The sequence below is a fragment of the Schistocerca nitens genome, chromosome 9 (assembly GCF_023898315.1).
Source record: "Schistocerca nitens isolate TAMUIC-IGC-003100 chromosome 9, iqSchNite1.1, whole genome shotgun sequence".
NCBI classification, from domain to species: domain Eukaryota; kingdom Metazoa; phylum Arthropoda; class Insecta; order Orthoptera; family Acrididae; genus Schistocerca; species Schistocerca nitens.
Window position 1 is genome coordinate 184,416,009 of NC_064622.1, and position 24,590 is coordinate 184,440,598.

The window sequence follows — 24,590 nt, forward strand, 5'->3', positions numbered from 1 at the left end:
AGAAAGGCGTATTGTATCACAGCCGTCCACAATATGAGCAAGTAGAGTCTCTACATTTGGTACCGGGGTTGCGTAGACAAGAGCTTTCAAATGCCCCCATAAATGAAAGTCAAGAGGGTTGAGGTCAGGAGAGCGTGGAGGCCATGGAATTTGTCCGCCTCTACCAATCCATCGGTCACCGAATCTGTTGTTGAGAAGCGTACGAACACTTCGACTGAAATGTGCAGGAGCTCCATCGTGCATGAACCACATGTTGTGTCGTACTTGTAAAGGCACATGTTCTACCAGCATAGATAGAGTATCCCGTATGAAATCATGATAACGTGCTCCATTGAGCGTAGGTGTAAGAACATGGGGCCCAATCAAGACATCACCAACAATGTAGAGCAATGTAGGGCAATGAGTCGCATGTCAACACAAGCACCGAAGTCAACATTACCTTCCTTCAATGGGGCCAACTGGCGGTGAATCGAGGAAGTACAGTACATACTGACGAAACTAAAATGAGCTCTAACATGGAAATTAAGCGTTTCCGGACACATGTCCACATAACATCTTTTCTTTATTTGTGTGTGATGAATGTTTCCTGAAAGTTTGGCCGTACCTTTTTGTAACACCCTGTATAAAATGTACCAGTCTATTATGCCGTGGGCCGGCCGCGGTGGCCAAGCGGTTCTAGGCGCTTCAGTCCGGAACCACGAGGCTGCTGCGGTCGCAGGTTCGAATCCTGCCTCGGGCATGGATTTCTGTGATGTCCTTAGTTAGGTTTAAGTAGTTTTGAGTTCTAGGGGACTGATGACCTCAGAAGTTAAGTCCCATAGTGCTCAGAGCCATTATGCCGTGGTGGAATGGATTTCACCTTCAAACCCAACGTTTCGTCCCCATCTGCTGACGATTTTCAAGGGGGTCGTAGCTACTGTGCATGTCGGATTCACACTCGGGGCAGCTACTGACTACAGCAAAATTGCACTCCCACGTGCTTCCGCGCAGTGGCGTGACATCAACTGGTTTGGATGCGCGAGGGCAGTTGGCCGTTGTCGACTGCCATCGTCCGCCGTTGCTGTCACCCCATGGTGGAAGACTGGTGCACATCTTCAGCGCTGGAATCCAGATGTCATTCAGTTTCGCGCCCTCTTCTTCTCTATTGAAATTCCTGCGCTACAATCTATGGCCTCTCTGCATAGCCTTTCAAGGTATCAGCTTGTGGCTGCCAGTACTGAAGTCTTATCAAAATGAGTGTGGTGGTCTCCTGGCTGCAAACGTATTCCAAAACAGCTTGTAATGGTACTTGAATTACGCAACCATTACGGCACCTCACCTGAACCTCTCGATACCAGTAATATTCTTCTGTGTTTCTGCAAAGAAGTTGACATATTTCTGAGACAACATTCAGATTTGATTTCATTTGTGATACATCGATATGTTTATATTGCAATGATATTATTCTTATGTGTATTCTTTCTTTTGTCACTATGATCTTTGACGTACTTGTAACTCTGATTTTTGGGCGCATAAGCGATTGTTAGTTAGTTGTTAACTTGTTAGAGAGTCGGACCTTTAGAAAGTCAAGTCTTGGACGTCATATTGGAAAGACGCGTATTGTAGTCAGCTTATAAAATGTGAACTTTAACAGTGACTGTGAGGAAGATGTTTTTAAGTATGTTTTGTATTGTGAAGTTATGTTTTGTGTTTACGTGATATTGCAATAAAAGCAGTTAAAAGGAAGTGTAACTTAAATTCGGAGTGCTGATTATTTTTTTTTTACATCACCATTGTCCAGCAAAAGTGTAATCTTCAAGAATGGTTTGTGAAGCGCATCTACAAAACTTTTGAATATAGCACGATAAAACCTAGGCCTTTTTGCATCCGAGCTTGGAATCATAACCACCTAGATTTTCAACGATTGAGCCATGATTTTACGACGAGACCAGCGTGGGAAACACAAAAAGATGAGTGCCTAGTATTTTCATTATTACATGAAATGACTATTAATTGTGCTCTAATGACACCTGCCACATAATATGACTGTTGTTGCCCGAAAATGCAGTATTTAGCAGCGTGAGCAACACCACAATCGTTATTAAAGTTTGACCTTTGTTGTGGTAGGGTTGTTAGAAGCTGATCTATGAATCACCCCTCTTCTGCAGAGGAAGGTTATGCAGGGATCGTAAAACACCCCAGTAATTTCAATAGGAAGGACGATGGGGTAGAACTCAATGATATTTGGATTCCGGTGCTGAAGAAGATGGTTACCAGTCTTCCACCATTCTACATCTACATCTACATTTATACTCCGCAAGCCACCCAACGGTGTGTGGCGGAGGGCACTTTACGTGCCACTGTCATTACCTCCCTTTCCTGTTCCAGTCGCGTATGGTTCGCGGGAAGAACGACTGTCTGAAAGCCTCCGTGCGCGCTCTAATCTCTCTAATTTTACATTCGTGATCTCCTCGGGAGGTATAAGTAGGGGGAAGCAATATATTCGATACCTCATCCAGAAACGCACCCTCTCGAAACCTGGCGAGCAAGCTACACCGCGATGCAGAGCGCCTCTCTTGCAGAGTCTGCCACTTGAGTTTATTAAACATCTCCGTAACGCTATCACGGTTACCAAATAACCCTGTGATGAAACGCGCCGCTCTTCTTTGGATCTTCTCTATCTCCTCCGTCAACCCGATCTGGTACGGATCCCACACTGATGAGCAATACTCAAGTATAGGTCGAACGAGTGTTTTGTAAGCCACCTCCTTTGTTGATGGACTACATTTTCTAAGCACTCTCCCAATGAATCTCAACCTGGTACCCGCCTTACCAACAATTAATTTTATATGATCATTCCACTTCAAATCGTTCCGCACGCATACTGCCAGATATTTTACAGAAGTAACTGCTACCAGTGTTTGTTCCGCTATCATATAATCATACAATAAAGGATCCTTCTTTCTATGTATTCGCAATACATTACATTTGTCTATGTTAAGGGACAGTTGCCACTCCCTGCACCAAGTGCCTATCCGCTGCAGATCTTCCTGCATTTCGCTACAATTTTCTAATGCTGCAACTTCTCTGTATACTACAGCATCATCCGCGAAAAGCCGCATGGAACTTCCGACACTATCTACTAGGTCATTTATATATATTGTGAAAAGCAATGGTCCCATAACACTCCCCTGTGGCACGCCAGAGGTTACTTTAACGTCTGTAGACGTCTCTCCATTGATAACAACATGCTGTGTTCTGTTTGCTAAAAACTCTTCAATCCAGCCACACAGCTGGTCTGATATTCCGTAGGCTCTTACTTTGTTTATCAGGCGACAGTGCGGACCTGTATCGAACGCCTTCCGGAAGTCAAGAAAAATAGCATCTACCTGGGAGCCTGTATCTAATATTTTCTGGGTCTCATGAACAAATAACGCGAGTTGGGTCTCACACGATCGCTGTTTCCGGAATCCATGTTGATTCCTACATAGTAGATTCTGGGTTCCCAAAAACGACATGATACTCGAGCAAAAAACATGTTCTATAATTCTACAACAGATCGACGTCAGAGATATAGGTCTATAGTTTTGCGCATCTGCTCGACGACCCTTCTTGAAGACTGGGACTACCTGTGCTCTTTTCCAATCATTTGGAATCCTCCGTTCCTCTAGAGACTTGCGGTACACGGCTGTTAGAAGGGGGGCAAGTTCTTTCGCGTACTCTGTGTAGAATCGAATTGGTATCCCGTCAGGTCCAGTGGACTTTCCTCTGTTGAGTGATTCCAGTTGCTTTTCTATTCCTTTGCCACTTATTTCGATGTCAGCCATTTTTTCGTTTGTGCGAGGATTTAGAGAAGGAACTGCAGTGCGGTCTTCCTCTGTGAAACAGCTTTGGAAAACGGTGTTTAGTATTTCAGCTTTACGCGTGTCATCCTCTGTTTCAATGCCATCATCATCCCGGAGTGTCTGGATATGCTGTTTCGAGCCACTTACTGATTTAACGTAAGATCAGAACTTCCTAGGATTTTACTTTCGAATTCACTGGACGCTTCTCGCATAGCCCTCCTTACGCTAACTTTGATATCGCTTAGCTTCTGTTTGTCTGAGAGGTTTTGGCTGCGTTTAAACTTTGAGTGAAGCTCTCTTTGCTTTCGCAGTAGTTTCCTAACTTCGTTGTTGTACCACGGTGGGTTTCTCCCGTCCCTCACAGTTTTACTCGGCACGTGCCTGTCTAAAACGCATTTTACGATTGCCTTGAACTTTTTCCATAAACACTCAACATTGTCAGTGTCGGAACAGAAATTTTCGTTTTGATCTGTTAGGTAGTCTGAAATCTGCCTTCTATTACTCTTGCTAAACAGATAAACCTTCCTCCCTTTTTTTATATTCCTATTAACTTCCATATTCAGGGATGCTGCAACGGCCTTATGATCACTGATTCCCTGTTCTGCACTTACAGAGTCGAAAAGTTCGGGTCTGTTTGTTATCAGTAGGTCCAAGATGTTATCTCCACGAGTCGGTTCTCTGTTTAATTGCTCGAGGTAATTTTCGGATAGTGCACTCAGTATAATGTCACTCGATGCTCTGTCCCTACCACCCGTCCTAAACATCTGAGTGTCCCAGTTTATATCTGGTAAATTGAAATCTCCACCTAAGACTATAACATGCTGAGGAAATTTATGTGAAATGTATTCCAAATTTTCTCTCAGTTGTTCTGCCACTAACGCTGCTGAGTCGGGAGGTCGGTAAAAGGAGCCAATTATTAACCTAGCTCGGTTGTTGAGTGTAACCTCCACCCATAATAATTCACAGGAACTATCCACTTCTACTTCACTACAGGATAAACTACTACTAACAGCGACGAACACTCCACCCCCGGTTGCATGCAATCTATCCTTCCTAAACACCGTCTGTACCTTTGTAAAAAATTCGGCAGAATTTATCTCTGGCTTAAGCCAGCTTTCTGTACCTATAACGATTTCAGCTTCGGTGCTTTAAGTCACCATTAGGTGACGGCAGTCAACAACGGCCATAACTATGGTAAATAGCGAAAAGAAAACCTAAAACAGAAGTTTTTAATTTTTCATTCGAAAAATAAACGCTTTATTGAGAAACTAATTGCAGAGGTAGATGTAGCATCGCTTCATCCACACAAAACAATTTTTTGAGGCACAACAGATAACTACCTGGAATCCCTCACTGCGTATCGTACGATACAGTTGCGTGGAGCAACCAGCACTCTGAATTGTGCTGACAATGACAGAGAATCGTGTCGATGTCGCATCCCTGTCGTCCTAATCTCAACCAAATCGCTTCAAGTACGTTTCAGCGCGACCCACTGAACCGGGTTTCTTCAGCGTCGTATCGCATGTCACATTACTGTCGTATCACATAATTTATCGTATCGCCTCAGTGAGAACCGCACGTTACATTGACGTCTGGCTTTAAAATACACTCTAAGAAATAAAAAACGCACCACCGAGGAATTATCCGAATTTTCACTCTGAGTGTAACCTTCTTCGCTTCGTAATTCGTATTGAGGTCAAATGCCTTGGTTCTGATCTTACTCTTTTTGTCGCCCCCTGGGATATTCTTTTTGTTGGGCTGGAAATGATTGCATTGATAGGAGAAGTCTTCTGATGAACGGAAGAAGAGGGGCCTGGCAAAGGGGACTGAGATCGCAGCTGGGAACACCGAGGAATCACCGGAAGGGGACATGATCTCACACTGTAAATGTCTGCCTGGAAATGAACTGAGGCGAGAAATTTGTCTTCGGAATAACTAATGGATTTAAAGAGAATAATTCAGTGCGTTTCAGTCCATTAATACCATTTCCAACGGTGGCAGCCTTATTCCAAGTTGTGGAAAACTGTTCCCCGAAGTTCAGCTTGTTGACTGGATCTCGTGGTGTCGAATGCATGTAATTTGTTGCAGTATGATGGTAGAAAACATTCAACGCTTTGAGTAACGACCTGCCCAGAGGCTGAAGAACATGGGTGACGACAATACTCCAGACACTGAAGAGAACAATGAGAGCTATGGCAATCCAAAATTAGAAGACACTTTCCAGGTGAGTGGTGCGTCTGAAAATTTTAGAGCCACGTTAGAAAAACACCTTAGCTCACATACCCAGAATCAGACATGATGGTTTCTGAACCCAGTGCTAGGGGATGTTTGTACACCTCCAAATCGAACACCTTTGAAAATAGCAAAGGGAGGAATAAAACACCACTAGAACTACAGCAGGCTATTGTATAATGGTCTCCACGTTTGTTATCTTCGCTACTTCCTGGTACCTTTTGATTTCACTATTTTATTTGGGGAATTATTAAGGGACAAGCCCGTCCCGGCAACATTGAAGAGGAGGCGAGTCTTACCACAAACTCTAGTCTGCTCAGACAAATTCCGATACACATCTAAAAATGCAGTCACAGCCTGCTTATTCATCAACTTCGCTCTAGTATTTGACAAGCCTTGTGGTTTTCGGAGAGATAAATCACTATGCCTCTTCACAAACCCAGTAAACCAGTCTTTACTTGCCATCATGTGTTACAAGCCCCAGGGATGATTGATATTGTTCCTGGTTGCATATGTGAATGCAGCTCTTGGAATTTGTTCAGGAGTGCAGCCCTAACCCCTTGCAGATAAGTCTTTCAACTTGTAACTTAAATCACCCTCTTCTTCTGAGATGAATGCAGTCGGATGACCAGTTGGTCTATGAGGTATTTTTTCTCCAATTCTGGAGTCACGTTTTAAAAGAGTTACCTTATCTTTAAGTGCCAAGTAAGGAATTTTGAACAATGCAGCAGCTCCTCTCGTACTCGCGTCTCCGTCTATAACACTTGTTATTGGCTATTTCAATATTTCATCGGACCAGGAAGTGCGTGGCTTTTTTCTCTTGTATGTTCGGAAACAAAAGAAAAATTTTGAGTAGGAATTAAAATCCATGGAGAAGAAATAAAAACTTTGGGGTTTGCCGACGACATTGTAGTTCTGTCAGAGACAGCAAAGGACCTGGAAGAGCAGCTGAAAGGAATGCACAGTGTCTTGAAAGGAGGATATAAGATGAACATCAACAAAAGCAAAACGAGGATAATGGAATGTAGTCGAATTAAGTCGGGTGATGCTGAGGGAATTAGTTTACGAAATGAGACACTTAAAGTAGTAAATGAGTTTTGCTATTTGGGAAGCCAAATAACTGATCATTGTCGAAGTATGGAGGATATAAAATGTAGACTGACTATGGCAAGGAAAGCGTTTCTGAAGAATTTGTTAATATCGAATGTAGATTTAAGTGTCAGGAAGTCTTTTCTGAAAGTATTTGTATGGAGTGTAGCTACGTATGGAAGTGAAACATGGATGGTTCAAATGGTTCAAATGGCTCTGAGCACTATGGGACTCAACTGCTGTGGTCATCAGTCCCCTAGAACTTAGAACTACTTAAACCTAACTAACCTAAGGACATCACACACATCCATGCCCGTGGCAGGATTCGAACCTGCGACCGCAGCAGTCGCACGGTTCCGGACTGCGCGCCTAGAACCGCGAGACCACCGCGGCCGGCGAAACATGGACGACAACTAGTTTATATAAGAAGAGAATAGATGCTTTCGAAATGTGGGGCTACAGAAGAATGCTGAAACTTATATGGTTAGATCACGTAACTAATTAGTAGGTAATGAGTAGAACTGGGGAGAAGATGAAACTGTGGAACAACTCGACTAGAAGATGGGATCGGTTGGTCTGACACATTCTGAGGCATCAAGGTATCACCAGTTTAGTATTGGAGGGAAGCGTGGAGGGTAAAAATCGTAGAGGGAGACCAAGAGATGAATACAGTAAGCAGATTCAGAGGGATGTAGGTTGGAGTAGTTACTCGTAGATGAGGAGGCTTGCACAGAATAGAGTAGCATGGAGGGCTGCAGCAAACCAGTATCTGGACTGTAGACAACAACAACATCTACGGACCATCTGAAAAGAAACGAAGAAAACACGTTCTCTAAAATTTTGCATTAAACATCTAGTAAACTAATAATTTGACCGAGCGGAAATAGCCCCACCTGTACAGGGCGAAATAGCCCCATGAGCAGACATTTCGAAAGACGCGCCAAATCAGTACTTTGTGAAGTAACCCAGCAATGTTTGATGACAACACACTGCATAACCTATATTCTTGTATAAGTAACATAGAGTTTAAGATTTCTCGTAACTGTGCATGGTACACGTTAATTTGTTAGGTTGTATTCTGAAACTAAGGCAATAATCCATCACAATGCGCTTGCCTCTAACGTTTGTTCTCCTGTCCTGTCAATACTGTTACAGAAAACAGCCTTACATGCGGCGACACAGAGATACTGGCGCACACTGCAGAAAAGCGGCCTTGACTCTGTGAGGCGGCCGGCCGCTGTGGCCGAGCGGTTCTAGGCGCTTCATTCCGGAACCACGCGGCTGCTACGGTCGCAGGTTCGAATCCTGCCTCGGGCATGGATGTGTGTGATGTCCTTAGGTTAGTTAGGTTTAAGTAGTTCTAAGTTCTAGGGGACTGATGACCTCAGAAGTTAAGTCCCATAGTGCTTAGAGCCATTTGAACCATTTTTGAACTCTGTGAAGAACTGGCGCACTGTTCCAACATTTCCTGTTTCAGGCGGATTAGCGCTGTATCACATCTACCGATTTTTGTCCTACTGGAATAATTCCTACGTGGTGTGTCGATTTTTTTCTTAGAATGTCGGGCTTGCGCCCATCCTCAGGTGCTTATACATGCATGTATATGTTTATATTGTTGGAGATCACTGTATAAATACAAAAAAATTATTTGTTGGTGAGTACACAGATACAAATGGAACAATTGTAAGTGGTAAGGCAGCATTTCACGAAAATATATCTGTACTTACATAAATATGATGCACCATTATTAGAGTTATCGGTGGTGATAGTTCTGCAAAAATAATAAAATAACCTTTTATTGTGACTGGTAGCGGATATTTTTCTACACCGTATAAAGGAACAGTCACGGAGTTCGACAGCACTATGGGTAAAATTCATTTCTTGACATTTTATTACTTATAAAACTGCAACTGCAGGGAAGGAGCCGTAAGATGTATACTCAGCACCTTTACGCTTCACGTGTAGAAGAGTAGCGAGAATACGCCGGCTACTAGGCGCCTCCGCGCTGGTGGCCGCCCAGTTGGAGGAGAGTGGACGGAGGAGCCACAGCCGGGCTGCGCGGAGAGCCGGCCACGCGCTCCCATGTAAATTGTCGCGTATCGGGAATCAGCGGCCGGCGGCGGCGCCTTTGAGCTCGCCTAATGAGATATCCCGGCGGGCGGCCGCGGGCGATATGAGCGCTCGCATTGTTCCGCTGCTGATTTATGGGCGTGGCTGGCCGGTGCCGGCGCAGGCGCAGGCGCCGCGTCGTGGGCTCCGGACGCTGCCGACCGCGGCTCCCAGCCGAGCAGCGCTTCATTATGTCGCGCACAACCTTCCAAAAACTAAGAAGCCATAGAACCCACGTGTTAGTGTGCTCTTCACTGCCGACCAGTTTGTGTAGCTCTTCGTGCTGGTCCAACCTGTGCAGCCTCTCAATGTCTGCATGACTGCCGGAACATACATCCATTTGAACGTGATGAAACTAGTCGCCCTACAGTACCTATTGTAATATTTCTGGCTTAGTCAGCCATCATATTAAGCCCCAAGTAGCTGTTCCCAGAGCAGTGGAGATGCAAGAAGTGTATAGATGACGAAATGTGCTGTGAGGTACCTGCGGCAGATGTAAGATTCGGTACCATTCGCGTGAGAATTACCGCCTGCATAATGCTACTGCTCTGTGACTGGCTGCTGTGTTCGGAGCAAGGGCGCCAAAACGTTAAAGTATAGTTATTAAAAATGGTTCAAATGGCTCTGAGCACTATCGGACTCAACTGCTGTGGTCAACAGTCCCCTAGAACTTAGAACTATTTAAACCCAACTAACCTAAGGACATCACACACATCCATGCCCGAGGCAGGATTCGAACCGGCCACTCCGGCCGGCTATAGTTATTATTATTAGTTAAACTACTCATTGGAGAGACTTCACTTTCTAAAATAAATATCTCTCAACAGCTGACTATCAATCAGTCATTTTAGAATTATTAAAAACAATTCAAATCAAAAACAAAGGACTGACAAAATTGCAGACGGAGCACTTCGGAAGCGTTCGTGTCACGCCTTTCCTGATATGGCGCGCGAAGTGTTTCGGGCTGTTCGTCTCTCTGGATTAGGCAGTCGAGAAGAAAAGACATGTTGTCTGTCGTAAGCCGGCCGGTGTGGCCGTGCGGTTAAAGGCGCTTCAGTCTGAAACCGCGCGACCGCTACGGTCGCAGGTTCGAATCCTGCTTCGGGCATGGATGTGTGTGATGTCCTTAGGTTAGTTAGGTTTAATTAGTTCTAAGTTCTAGGCGACTGATGACCTCAGAAGTTAAGTCGCATAGTGCTCAGAGCCATTTGAACCATTTTGTCTGTCGTAGGATGTGTTTCCAATTTTTATTTAAGTTCCTGTTCGTCACTCTGGATTAGGCAGTCGAGATGTACAGTCATGTTGCCTGTGGCAGGATGTGTTTGCCAGTATTCAGTATTAAAAGATTCACTCCGGTAGTCATGAGGCACAGACACGTGCCACAAATAGTGCAAAGATACATTATCGTAAACATTCTGTTTGATCATGTACTGTGCTGTATGAGAAGATGTTGTATTAAGATCATGTTGTCTTCTCGTGTGGCTATATTAAAATACGCTAGTGGCATCCCAATGAAGTGATACATTATTTCAGAACAGAACCTCGTTAAAAGTCGGTTTCAGCCTCAAGATACAGAACCTACGACCTACGTGCTGTTTTCTGCGCTGGGGACATCAGCTTGAACACAGCAGGTTAGTGAACTATAGCAAAACCTTCGTGTTCCACACAGTGCAGTGGAAACAACTAGGCGCCTCACGTGTACTGCGTGCACAGAACAAATGTGCTCAGTGAGACGTCATCTGCAGTAATGCAGAGCAGGTAAAGGAGGATGATCGTTATTAACACCAACAGTCAATTCATTCTTCATTTCTTGCCGTACAATCCTCCACTACTCTCTCCATTACCAAATAAAGAAGGGCGTTCTGTAAGTACTGCAACGCATTTTTTGCCCAATTTCGATTAAAAATACGCGGAATTTGTTGTGGAACACCCGTGGAATATTCTCTCTTTAGCCCCTATAGTTTCATGAAGCTCCGACAGGTGACGGCGCTATAGGTACCCTTCAAAATGGCGTCTGTAACAGAGCTGTGTTCCAAGCAGCTATCATCGGGTTTCTTTTGGCGGAAAACCAGAGCATCGCAGATAGTCACAGGCGCTTGCAGAATGCTTTGGAGATCTGGTGCAAATAAAAGCACGGTGAGTCGTTAGGCGAGGCGTACCTCATCATCACAAAAAGGTCACGCAAACCTGTCCGATCTCCCGCCTGCTGACCCCATATAGCTGTGACTCCTGTAATGCTAGAACGTGCGGAAACTCTCATTCTAGATAACTGACGGATCACAGTCAGACACCTCGCTGATCAACTGGACGTCTCTGCTGGTAGCACTGACAGTCTCGTCCGCCAACTAAGGTACTCGAAGGTGTGTGACCGCCGACTTCCTCGCCGCCTAACAGGAGATCATAAAGAGCAACGAAGGACCACCTGTGCGAAATTGCTTGCGCGTTACGAGGGTGATCGTGACTATTTTTTGTCGATATCGTCACAGGCGATGAAACATGATTTTACCACTTCGAACCGGAAACAAAATGGCAATTCACGGTTCAAATGGTTCAAATGGCTCTGAGCACTATGCGACTCAACTCCTGAGGTCATTAGTCCCCTAGAACTTAGAACTAGTTAAACCTAACTAACATAAGGACATCACACACATCCATGCCCGAGGCAGGATTCGAACCTGCGACCATAGCGGTCTCGCGGTTCCAGACTGCAGCGCCTAGAACCGCACGGCCACTTCGGCCCGCCGGCAATTCATGGAGTGGCACCAAACCACCTCTCCTCAGAAGAAAGAGTACAAAGGCGCGCCCTCAGCGGGTAAAGCCATGGCGATTCTGAAGGAGTTTTTCTGTTTAATGTCCTCCCTCACGGTCCAAAGATCAACGGGGAAGTGTATTTTGCTACCCTCAGGAAATGGAAAAAAGAATAGAAGACTTCAGCGTGTTGGTCGCCACAGAAATGCAAACGAACTTCTCCTTCTCCTTGACACCGCAAGGCCTCACAGGAGTCTACGCACCGACAGGTTCAAAATGGTTCAAATGGCTCTGAGCACTATGGGGCTTAACGTCTTAGGTCATCAGTCCCCTAGAACTTAGAACTACTTAAACCTAACCTAAGAACATCACACAAATCCATGCCCGAAGCACGATTCGAACCTGCGACCGTAACGGTCGCGCGGTTCCAGACTGAAGCGCCTAGAACCGCTCGGCCACTTCGGCCGGCGCGCCGACAGGAGCTCAGAAATCTTCATTGGTCTGTTCTTCCTCATCCACGCTAAAGCCCGTACCTCTCACTGTCTAACTTCCATCTCTTTGGCGCATTGAAGGATAGACTCCGCGGGAAGCAGTACACGGGTGAAGGGTAAGTTATTGATGAAACAAGACGTTGGCTGCGACTTCGACTAGCAAAGTGGTACCATGCGGACATACAGGTCTTCCGAGGAAGGTGTCGTAAGGCCGTCGCATTGAATGGACATTATCTACATCTACATCTACATGACTACTCTGCAGTTCACATTTAAGTGCTTGGCAGAGGGTTCATCGAACCACAATCATACTATCTCTCTACCATTCCACTCCCGAACAGCGCGCGGGAAAAACGAACACCTAAATCTTTCTGTTCGAGCTCTGATTTCCCTTATTTTATTTTGATGATCATTCCTACCTATGTAGGTTGGGCTCAACAAAATATTTTCGCATTCGGAAGAGAAAGTTGGCGACTGAAATTTCGTAAATAGATCTCGCCGCGACGAAAAACGTCTTTGCTTTAATGACTTCCATCCCAACTCGCGTATCATATCTGCCACACTCTCTCCCCTATTACGTGATAATTCAAAACGAGCTGCCCTTTTTTGCACCCTTTCGATGTCCTCCGTCAGTCCCACCTGGTAAGGATCCCACACCGCGCAGCAATATTCTAACAGAGGACGAACGAGTGTAGTGTCATCTGTCTCTTTAGTGGACTTGTTGCATCTTCTAAGTGTCCTGCCAATGAAACGCAACCTTTGGCTCGCCTTCCCCACAATATTATCTATGTGGTCTTTCCAACTGAAGTTGTTCGTAATTTTTACACCCAGGTACTTAGTTGAATTGACAGCCTTGAAAATTGTACTATTTATCGAGTAATCGAATTCCAACGGATTTCTTTTGGAACTCACGTGGATCACCTCACACTTTTCGTTATTTAGCGTCAACTGCCACCTGCCACACCATACTGCAATCTTTTCTAAATCGCTTTGCAACTGATACTGGTCTTCGGATGACCTTACTAGACGATAAATTACAGCATCATCTGCGAACAACCTAAGAGAACTGCTCAGATTGTCACCCAGGTCATTTATATAGATCAGGAACAGCAGAGGTCCCAGGACGCTTCCCTGGGGAACACCTGATATCACTTCAGTTTTACTCGATGATTTGCCGTCTATTACTACGAAGTGCGACCTTCCTGACAGGAAATCACGAATCCAGTCGCACAACTGAGACGATACCCCATACCCCATGGAAAATAGAGTTTCATAACCAAAAGAGTGGTATGCTATACTGGAATCCTGAAGAAAACCAACCTGATTCCAGAAAAAAAAAATGTGTTGCATTACTCACCCCTCGTAAATATTCTTTGAACCTCTGTGCTCTACCAATTCATTCCATCATTTAATCAAGTTTTCCTATAAATTTATTTATTTCCTCAATCTATTCTGTTCCGTCCCATTTCTTATCCGATTTACCGATCTAATCTTCAGCAATCTTCAGTAGTACTCACTTCAAAAACTTCTCTTGTCGTCTGAATTTTTTTGTTGTCTATGTTACACACCAGTACAAGGCTGAACTCCATAGAAATACCTTCAGAAAAAATTCCTAACACTTAAAATTATATTCAATCCCAATAAACTTCTATTTTTCAAAAACGATTTTTTTGCAATTGCCAATCTGCATTTTATGTCCTCTCCACTAATCTGTCACTTTTCTGCCCAAGTAGTAGAATTCGTCTACTGATTTTAGCGCCTCATTTCCTAATCTAAGTCTCTCAGCATCGGCTGATTTAAATCGAATACACGTCATTACCATTATTTTACTTTTATTTGTACTCGTCATATAACCTCCTTTTAAGACACTGTCTTTTTCGTTCAACTGGTTTCCCAAGTTCTTTGTCGTCTCTGACAGAATCAGAATGACATCGGCAAAGCTCAAATTTTTTTTGCCTCCTCCCTGCGCTTCAGTTCCCATACCAAGTTTATTGTTGGTTTCCTTTACAGTTTGCTCATTATACAAACGAAATAACATGGGGGATAGGCTAGAAATCTCTCTTGCTCCGTTCCCAATTACTATTGCTCTTTCAATTTCTTCGACTATTATACCCGCCCCCTTATTTTGTACAAGTTGGACATAACCTTGCACTCCCTGAATTTTATTCCTGCCATGTTCAGAATTTCAATGAGTGTATTCTACTCAACACTATCAAAAGATTTCCCTAAATCAGTAAATACTATAAACGTAGGTTTGTCGTTCTTCAGTCTATGTCGCAGGGTCAGTATTCCCTTGCTTGTTTCTACATTTCTTCACAATACAAACTGATCTTCCTTGAGGTCAGCTTCTACAATTCCCCAGTAAATAATCGCTGTCACTATTTTGCAACCATGGTTTATTAAGTCATAGCGGTAGCTACTTATTCGAGCTGGTGTTCTAATTTGGAACTTTGGTTTGTATATGTTTCGTATCGTTCATGAAATTGCCACAGACAATGACTACTTTCTGCTTCGTGAACTGTCCGCAGTATTCAGTAGATTTACGCTTTAGCTCAGTGTTTTCGGCAAGAATCTCTTCAAATTCATGTTCACCTAGTGTTTGAGTATATTTCCGTATGTCGAATCCCTTTTGCTGTGGAAGGTTTCCATTATCCGTACAGTGAACTTCTAAGAGTTTCTGGGTGCGCATAAATATCCAGAACTCTCCCATGATGTTAACTGAACATTTTTATGATTTTTACAATTATATTTCTGTTTGTATAGATACATTGGTCAAACATCTGGTATTTTAAAGAAATAAGTATCACTGACTATAAATACGAGTAATAGTAACTGTAACCTGGTAGTCAAGGGAAGGCAGGATTCCGTTACGATTGTGGACGGGGACTTTATCAGTTACTATAGGTCGCGTTTTACAGTTACACAGAATTTATTTTAAGCCAATAATTCCAGACTCAACAATAAATAAAAAATACCACACGTTATTAATGAAGAAATAAACAACTGTGTAAATAAAAGTGTTTTCAGTGAGTTACAATTTAGCAAATCACGATTAAATACAGATACAACAGATAATGTTTTAAAAGCTAGCCACTGTGATCTGGGCAGAAAGCCTTACACGCCAGAAATGGCAATAAATAAAGAATTGTTTAAAACTCGCTGCAGCTTACAAATTACAGGTATTGAAATATTGAAGGCAAGTCGCCACAACCGCAGCAGAAGGCATCAGACGACAGGAACGGCAGTAAATAAGGCTTTAAGGCTTACTGCTAAAATACAAATACCAAATTAGAATTTTAAGGCAAATGACCACAATCACGGCTGAAGGCCTTACACGCCAGGAACGGCAATAACATAAAAACAGCAAATACAATAGCAAAAGATAATTAAAAAAAAAACGAAGGAACTGCTCCCGACTGTTCTCCAGGAATCGACCTCTGAGAAGATCCGACATCGAACACTTTCTCGAGCGATGAGATAGGCAGACAAGAGTTGCATTCACTTCACAAGATGGTAACTCAGACTAGTGGCAGTCTAACGAATGACTAATGATAATCTTGCTGAAGCTAACTGACGTCCCATAACTCAAATGCAACGATGGAACACTACGCCAAAGCCGGAACCGGCGGTCTGCACTACGTCCAGAATACTGTGTTGTGTTTAGTGCGCCCAGAACGAGAAAGGAATCATTACCACCCGAGTAGAAGAATCACCAACCGGCCTACAATAAAGAAAGCTGTCAAAGCTACACGCCTTACTGAACAGCAGTGGCAAGGCGAGGAAATGTACACAGCCATTACATACACTAACCCCCAGGGCAGGTAACTGGGGCGTTAGCGGCCACCAGGCAAGAAAAAATACCGCTGGTTGAACATAACAAATTGTAACAAGTTGAACGCAGTAAATAATAACAAGAAGTCAAGGAAAGCTAATCTTATCCGCCTTCCCCAAGCACTCCACTCTCTGCTCTTCGCCTTGGCGACACTACAAGCAGCAACACGAACCCGTCACTGGAGAATCGCGAGATATCACTATGTGGTATGGATTTATGAATAACAGCGTATACATATGATCATCTATCATGCTATATTCGAGTAAAGCAGTGAAAACCATTAACAACGGCATGACATGGGCAGAAGCATATTTGCCCTAATGTTACATATAGTTTTAATGATATAAAATAAGTCTTTCTGAGCCTCTTACATAGTTAACATGATACCTGCTAATTGTTAAAGTATATTCTATATTTTTTATAATAGTACATTAGTTCTACTCATTGTACAGAGGCCTTAAGAGGGCATGAATGTAATGCCGAAACTGGCAGCACATAAGAAGTTCATAAAATACACTCCTGGAAATGGAAAAAAGAACACATTGACACCGGTGTGTCAGACCCACCATACTTGCTCCGGACACTGCGAGAGGGCTGTACAAGCAATGATCACACGCACGGCACAGCGGACACACCAGGAACCGCGGTGTTGGCCGTCGAATGGCGCTAGCTGCGCAGCATTTGTGCACCGCCGCCGTCAGTGTCAGCCAGTTTGCCGTGGCATATGGAGCTCCATCGCAGTCTTTAACACTGGTAGCATGCCGCGACAGCGTGGACGTGAACCGTATGTGCAGTTGACGGACTTTGAGCGAGGGCGTATAGTGGGCATGCGGGAGGCCGGGTGGACGTACCGCCGAATTGCTCAACACGTGGGGCGTGAGGTCTCCACAGTACATCGATGTTGTCGCCAGTGGTCGGCGGAAGGTGCACGTGCCCGTCGACCTGGGACCGGACCGCAGCGACGCACGGATGCACGCCAAGACCGTAGGATCCTACGCAGTGCCGTAGGGGACCGCACCGCCATTTCCCAGCAAATTAGGGACACTGTTGCTCCTGGGGTATCGGCGAGGACCATTCGCAACCGTCTCCATGAAGCTGGGCTACGGTCCCGCACACCGTTAGGCCGTCTTCCGCTCACGCCCCAACATCGTGCAGCCCGCCTCCAGTGGTGTCGCGACAGGCGTGAATGGAGGGACGAATGGAGACGTGTCGTCTTCAGCGATGATAGTCGCTTCTGCCTTGGTGGCAATGATGGTCGTATGCGTGTTTGGCGCCGTGCAGGTGAGCGCCACAATCAGGACTGCATACGACCGAGGCACACAGGGCCAACACCCGGCATCATGGTGTGGGGAGCGATCTCCTACACTGGCCGTACACCATTGGTGATTGTCGAGGGGACACTGAATAGTGCACGGTACATCCAAACCGTCATCGAACCCATCGTTCTACCATTCCTAGACCGGCAAGGGAACTTGCTGTTCCAACAGGACAATGCACGTCCGCATGTATCCCGTGCCACCCAACGTGCTCTAGAAGGTGTAAGTCAACTACCCTGGCCAGCAAGATCTCCGGATCTGTCCCCCATTGAGCATGTTTGGGACTGGATGAAGCGTCGTCTCACGCGGTCTGCACGTCCAGCACGAACGCTGGTCCAGCTGAGGCGCCAGGTGGAAATGGCATGGCAAGCCGTTCCACAGGACTACATCCAGCATCTCTACGATCGTCTCCATGGGAGAATAGCAGCCTGCATTGCTGCGAAAGGTGGATATACACTGTACTAGTGCCGACATTGTGCATGCTCTGTTGCCTGTGTCTATGTGCCTGTGGTTCTGTCAGTGTGATCATGTGATGTATCTGACCCCAGGAATGTGTCAATAAAGTTCCCCTTCCTGGGACAATGAATTCACGGTGTTCTTATTTCAATTTCCAGGAGTGTAGATTTCTACAATACATACGGCTGTTGATAAATTATTGCATCAAGAAAGTTTCTCTACTTGGATTGAAATGCACTCATCTTAAAGCTTGCAGGATCCGGTTTACGTCGAAGTCGTGCACCCTCGTGACCACAGACCTTCCATCCGGCAGTCCATGCGTGCTGCCAGCAGTCCTGGAGTGTTTTCGCACTGCGCGGACCTCGCTTCTCCTCAGTCCCCAAACGAACTCACACACTCACACGACCCGGCAAAACAACGACGTCGCCCCTAAGATAGGGCAACAGTTACTACATATCGATAAGCGCCGCTGCTGCCACTAGCTGACAGGCAACGCTTGCAAAACCGAGTGGCGCCAGTGAACACGAGAAGAAGACAAACAATCGCAACCGTGCCAACTAAACGATATAGTCTGGCCTCCAACAGAGGGCATAAACCTACAAACAGCACCAATGCGAGACGCAATACGGCTCAGTAACTAGGGCACTGAGTGAATGCACACAGAAAGAAAGCAAATTTCCGATATTGAAACAAAAGTCATTTAACCTAGGTATTCTGCATCGATTTTCTGAAAGCCTTTTGTTAAACAGTTTTCTGAGTTGATCCATATTTATGGAGTCTTAATTTCTATAATGAACTCTTGTGGAGCAGGGGGCGCTGATTGATATGCATTAGATTTGAAACAGTTGTTATAAACTTCCTTTAGGGTTCTTTTTAAGTCAAGAGTTGTAGCAACATTTCAGTTCCTTTTTGCGGCATTCTTTTGTGCGGGCCACTGTTGTAAGAGGCCGTCTGTTGGGACTTGATAGTGTCTGCGGTCTAATGTGCATTACTTTTGGTTGCAGTCCTGTGCCACTGTTTAGAACCAGTAACTAGTTGGAGAAGGTTGTAGCCAAAGGAGAGGGCTCGTTCTGGTTTAGTAAACTGGAATTAAACTATATGAAAGCACAAAGGAATTGCATACATTGGATGCAAGTGGGCATTGGCTTAAATCAATGGGGAAAGTTGAAAATTTCTTCTGGATCAATATTCTAAACTAGGTCTCTTGCTTACTAGGCAAATGCTCTGACCACTTAGCCATCCTGACTCAGTGGCCATCGAAATTGCCCGGCCTACCCTAGCACGCATCTCATCATAGCCGCCGGCCGGAGTGGCTGAGAGGTTTTAGGCGCTACAGTCGGGAACCGCGCGACCGCTACGGTCGCAAGTTCGAATCCTGCCTCGGGCATGGATGTGTGTGATGTCCTTAGGTTAGTTAGGTTTAAGTAGTTCTAAGTTCTAGGGGACTGATGGCCTCAGAAGTTAAGTCCCATAGTGCTGAGAGCCATTTCATTTCAATCTCATCAGACTCAAATTCTTAACTTATTCACACACTACTAATGTAGTGCCCCTTACCCATTTTCCTCATTACTCGCGTAATTTTGCCGATTCCCGTAAGAGTTCGGAACTCGTGTGCATCCGCTCTGAAGACTGTCCTCACCTTAATTATATATATGCGGCGTCTGTTCTTTCTAACAGACCGATAGGTTGCGTATCCATTTAGTAAGCAGGAGATCTGGATTAATATCCTGATCTGGGACAAATTTTCAATTTTCCTCATTTATTTAAATCAATGTCCACTGGCAGTGAATGTTATTAATTCCTTAGTGTCTTGACTTATTAATGCCATATCTCAAGTAGTGGCTTGCAAAAGAAACATGAAATCTGTCCTGTATCCGTTGGTACAAATCTCTCAAAACATTGTTTCGTATATTGGCAGTGGTAACTTATAACTTAGTGCGTCACCTGGAGCGCGTGGCTGAAATTCTTTCGCAAATCCTCGTAAGGCAGAAAGAAGGGAATATTGCACAAATGCTTTAGCGTCCTCGTCTACCCTGTAGAGTCTTATACCATAGGAAACAATGGAGAGATTGCTGTTTGGTGCCCGGTATCCTCTGTCTGCAACACAACTGCACACGTGTATTGACAGGGTTATTTATTTACAAAAACAGCAAGCTACTTAACTTTAAAGAGTCCATGTGTTGCGGTACAAGCTCTTCACTACTAGTCCTCGTTAGCCTCACTGCTGGTGAAGTACAAGTCCCGCGAAGCGATGAATGACAGACGCCAAACTAGGATGCGAGTTAGTGCGCCAGTGACTGAGCTAGTGATGGAGCGACTGCTCTAGTGCCTGTGACGGACTGTGAGGCAGTAACTGAGAAGGGAACTGAGACTCGCTGATTGACTGAGGTAGACTGATCACTCTCGTCCACAGCGGCGATCTAAATACTTGTGGTCGTGAGGGCGTTGGCGGCATGATGCTTGCGTGTCTGTCTTTGGCCTCCCTCCTGATAGGCGCACTTCATCCAGCGCCCACTATTGATCTTCTTGCTACACCTTTGCCGACCTGTGTGCTGGCGACAGCTTACCCCAGCACAAATACACTCAAAATATTCCATAGTTAGTACCTTAGTGTTCATATTGACCTGGTCGTTTAGTTTTGACGATTCACCACTGTAACGGACGTGCAGGATTAACGATTGTTGATCTACTATAATTGCCCAAGTAGGTATGGGTTTTAGGTGGTTTCCTACGAGAATTAAATGTAAGTCACGCTGTTTCCGGAACTCCAGTTCGGAAACATAAAATTCGAGGCGTTGAAACACGAAATGGCAGAAGAGAGCCTCTATGTATAACAGATAGTATAAGTAATGTTGATCTCTTGGATTAAAGTAATGATGTTACGTCAAAGAAAGGTACTTAAACTCAAAAACAGGCTCGAGATTCATTTTAAACTAAAATTCAAGAGATCTGTATTATACAAAAAGAAATAACTTCAGGAAGAGATAGGTACATTAACTTATTCTAGAGAGATGTAATTTGGAAAGAGATTAGACCATTCTACAATATTATCGAGAAGCATTGTTAACTATTTATTTATATTAATTTAGCGTATATTTAAAAAATAAAAGGTCAAACCTGTGTTGATTTGTGATACATAATATAATTCAGTATCAAAACTATTTGAAGCTCCCCGATTTTTTGAAAAGTAGGACACGTGTGGGTCCTGAACATAACTAGAACCTTGTTTTCTTTTCAATATACGATTTCCAGAGTTCAATATTTAACTTTAGAATGATTTCATCAGGATGAAAATTATGAAAAAATTATAACAAACCAATACTAAAACACATGTATTCTTCTGACAATGAAAAACATCAAATATCGCACACAAGTTTTCAACATAACACTTGAAGATGGCTTTGACATATCACACACCAATATTTTCTACATTCTATGAAGTTTTCTGGGGCATATATGTCCTACTACATACAGACTTAGAAGCTGGTCATATCATTTTGATTTTTGTAAGTTATCGATGTTCACATCAGAGAGAGAGCAAGTTATGTTATTGTTAAACAGTCTTTGGTCTTGTTGTGGCACAGTCTTTGCCTCTGCGCAGTTCGATACATTCTTAGTTGAAGTGCGGTAGGTGATGTCGTATTCAGTAGTGCTGTGTTGCCTTGGAATGTATCTGTTAGATGAAGAAAGATTTGTTGTGAAGGACAGCAAGGATGAATATGATGTATATTTTGGAAGGAGAAAAGAATGTGAATTGAATACTGTTATAATTTTTGAAGAGAAGAAGTCTGAGGTAAGACTGCAGCACAGCGCAGCTAATTTGTTGTAATAATTATTGGCAGCTAGTTAACTTGCTCAGAGCTGAGAGAAAGACCATCCCACTTCCCTAAGTCATGCATTAAGATGTCAAATGATTAAGCTAAATTGTTTTTATAGAAATTCTCTGCTAGCATTATACTCTTTTAAAACCATTGTTCATTTTGTTCAGCACAGTATTGCTCATACCAATGTTTCTTGTCCATGAGTGTGTGTGTGTGTGTGTGTGTGTGTGTGTGTGTGTGTGTGAGTGAGTGTATGGAGATCACGCGAAGCTTTTCTCTGTATTTTTGAATACATTCTTTATTCTAAAATAGTTGTCTTGGAATATCATTTCATAGGAATAGTTACTCTCGCCACCCCACTGTTTAAAGAATGTTCATCATTACTCACTAGCAAGTTGCACCATTTGGTACGCAGCAGTTTGAATATTTATTTAGAAAAAGAAATCTAGATCAGCCGCTGCCTGCTTGCTGTTTGCTGTTATACTTTCGAGAAATCTGCAACAAAGTTGTCAAGACGCGAGGTAAGTGGAAATCTTAATTAGGGTCAAGTAATTGTTTTATTTCATTTACGCATTTAATATAAAGACATGCTGTATTCAGACCAGTTACAGTTCAGTTCAAATTAGGTTCTCTTCACTCAAAGGGTAGCATACAAGTTTAATTTGGATAACTGTTTGTGGGTACGTATTTTTGGAAACACGTAGACTTTTTGAAGACGTAAAGTTGGGCTGAGTTTCATACAGCAACGTATAGTGTGGAGATTACATAATATGCAGCTCATCAGGATTACTGAGGTGTATAGTAATGTTTGAAAACAATGTGTGCGATGCAAAAGAAAACACAATTAGTTACTTCTCACATTCTTGGAATGGAAAATATGGTGATTTGATCTGGTTTTCGTGAAACAGACAAACTATAAACAACGCCGCCCCATTTGATCGCTCAGAGCCTTCTATATATCCACCCCCACAATGCATGGTATTCTCCTCCAACTTCCGAAAGCATCTCATTATATGCTAGCATCAGACAGATATGACATAGACGCCCCAACGCTCAAAACTTCATCTCACTATTTATTTTCTTTTCTATATTTATTTTCTTTTCTTTTGGTTATCAATCTTCTGACTGGTTTGATGCGGCCCTCCAAGAATTCTTGTCCTGTGCTAACCTCTCCATCTCAGAGTAGCACTTGCCACCTACATCCTCAGTTATTTGCTGGATGTATTCCAATCTCTGTCTTCCTCTACAGGTTTTGCCCTCTACAGCTTCCTCTAGTACCATGGAAGTCATTCCCTCATGTCTTAACAGATGTCCTATCTTCAAGTCCCTTCTCTTTATCAGTGTTTTCCACAGTTTCCTCTCTGATTCTGCGCAGAACCTCCTCATTCCTTACTTTATCAGTCCACCTAAGTTTCAACATTCGTCTGTAGTACCGCATCTCAAATTCTTCGGATTCTCTTCTGTTCCCGTTTTCCCACAGTCCATGTTTCACTACCATACAATTCTGTACTCCAGACGTAAGTTCTCAGAAATTTCTTCCTCAAATTAAGGCCTATATTTGATACTAATACACTTCTCTTGGCCAGGAATGGCCTTTTTGCCATCGCTAGTCTGCTTTGATGTCCTCCCTGCTCCGTCCGTCATTGATTATTTTACTGCCTAGGTAGCAGAATTCCTTAACTTCATCTACTTCGTGACCATCAATCCAGATGTTTAGTTTCTCGAAGTTCTCATTTCCACTACTTCTCATTATCTTCGTCTTCCTTCGATTCACTCTCAATCCATACTCTGTACTCATTAAACTGTTCATTCCGTTCAGCGGATCATGTAATTCTTCTTCACTTTCACTCAAGATAGCGCTGTCAACAACGAATCGTATCATTGATACCGTTTCGCGTTGAATTTTAATTCCACTCCTGAACCTTTCTTTTATTTCCATCATTGCTTTCTCGATGTACAGACTGAACAGTAGGGGCGAAAGGTTACATCCTCGTCTTACACCCTTTCTAATACGAGCACATCGTTCTTGGTCGACCATTCTTATTATTCCTTCTTGGCTGTTGTACAATTACGAATGGTCGACCAAGAACTATATATGACCCCTCTCTCCCTATAGCTTACCCCAACTTTTTTCAGAATTTCAAACATCTTGCACCATTTTACACTGTTGATTCCTATGAGTGTGTCTTGACTTTTCTTTAGTCTTGCTTCCATTATTAACCGCAACGTCAGAATTGCCTCTCTCGAGCCTATACCACTACGAAAGCCAAACTGATCGTCATCAAGCGCACCCACAATTTTCTTTTCCATTCTTATGTATATTATACTTGTAACCAATTTGGATGTATCAGCTGTTAAGCTGATTGTGCGATAATTCTCGCACTTGTCGGCTCTTGCCGTCTTCGGAATTGTGTGGATGACGTTTCTCCAAAAGTCAGATGATATGTCGCCAGACTCATACATTCTACATACCAACGTGAAAAGTCGTTTTGTTGCCACTTCCGCCAATGATTTTAGAAATTCTGATGGAATGTTATCTATATCTTCTTCCTTATTTGATCTTAAGTCCTCCAAAGCTGTTTTAAATTCTGATTCTAATACTGAATCCCCTATCTCTTCTAAATCGACTACTGTTTCTTCTTCTATCACTTCAGAAGAATCTTCTCCGTCAT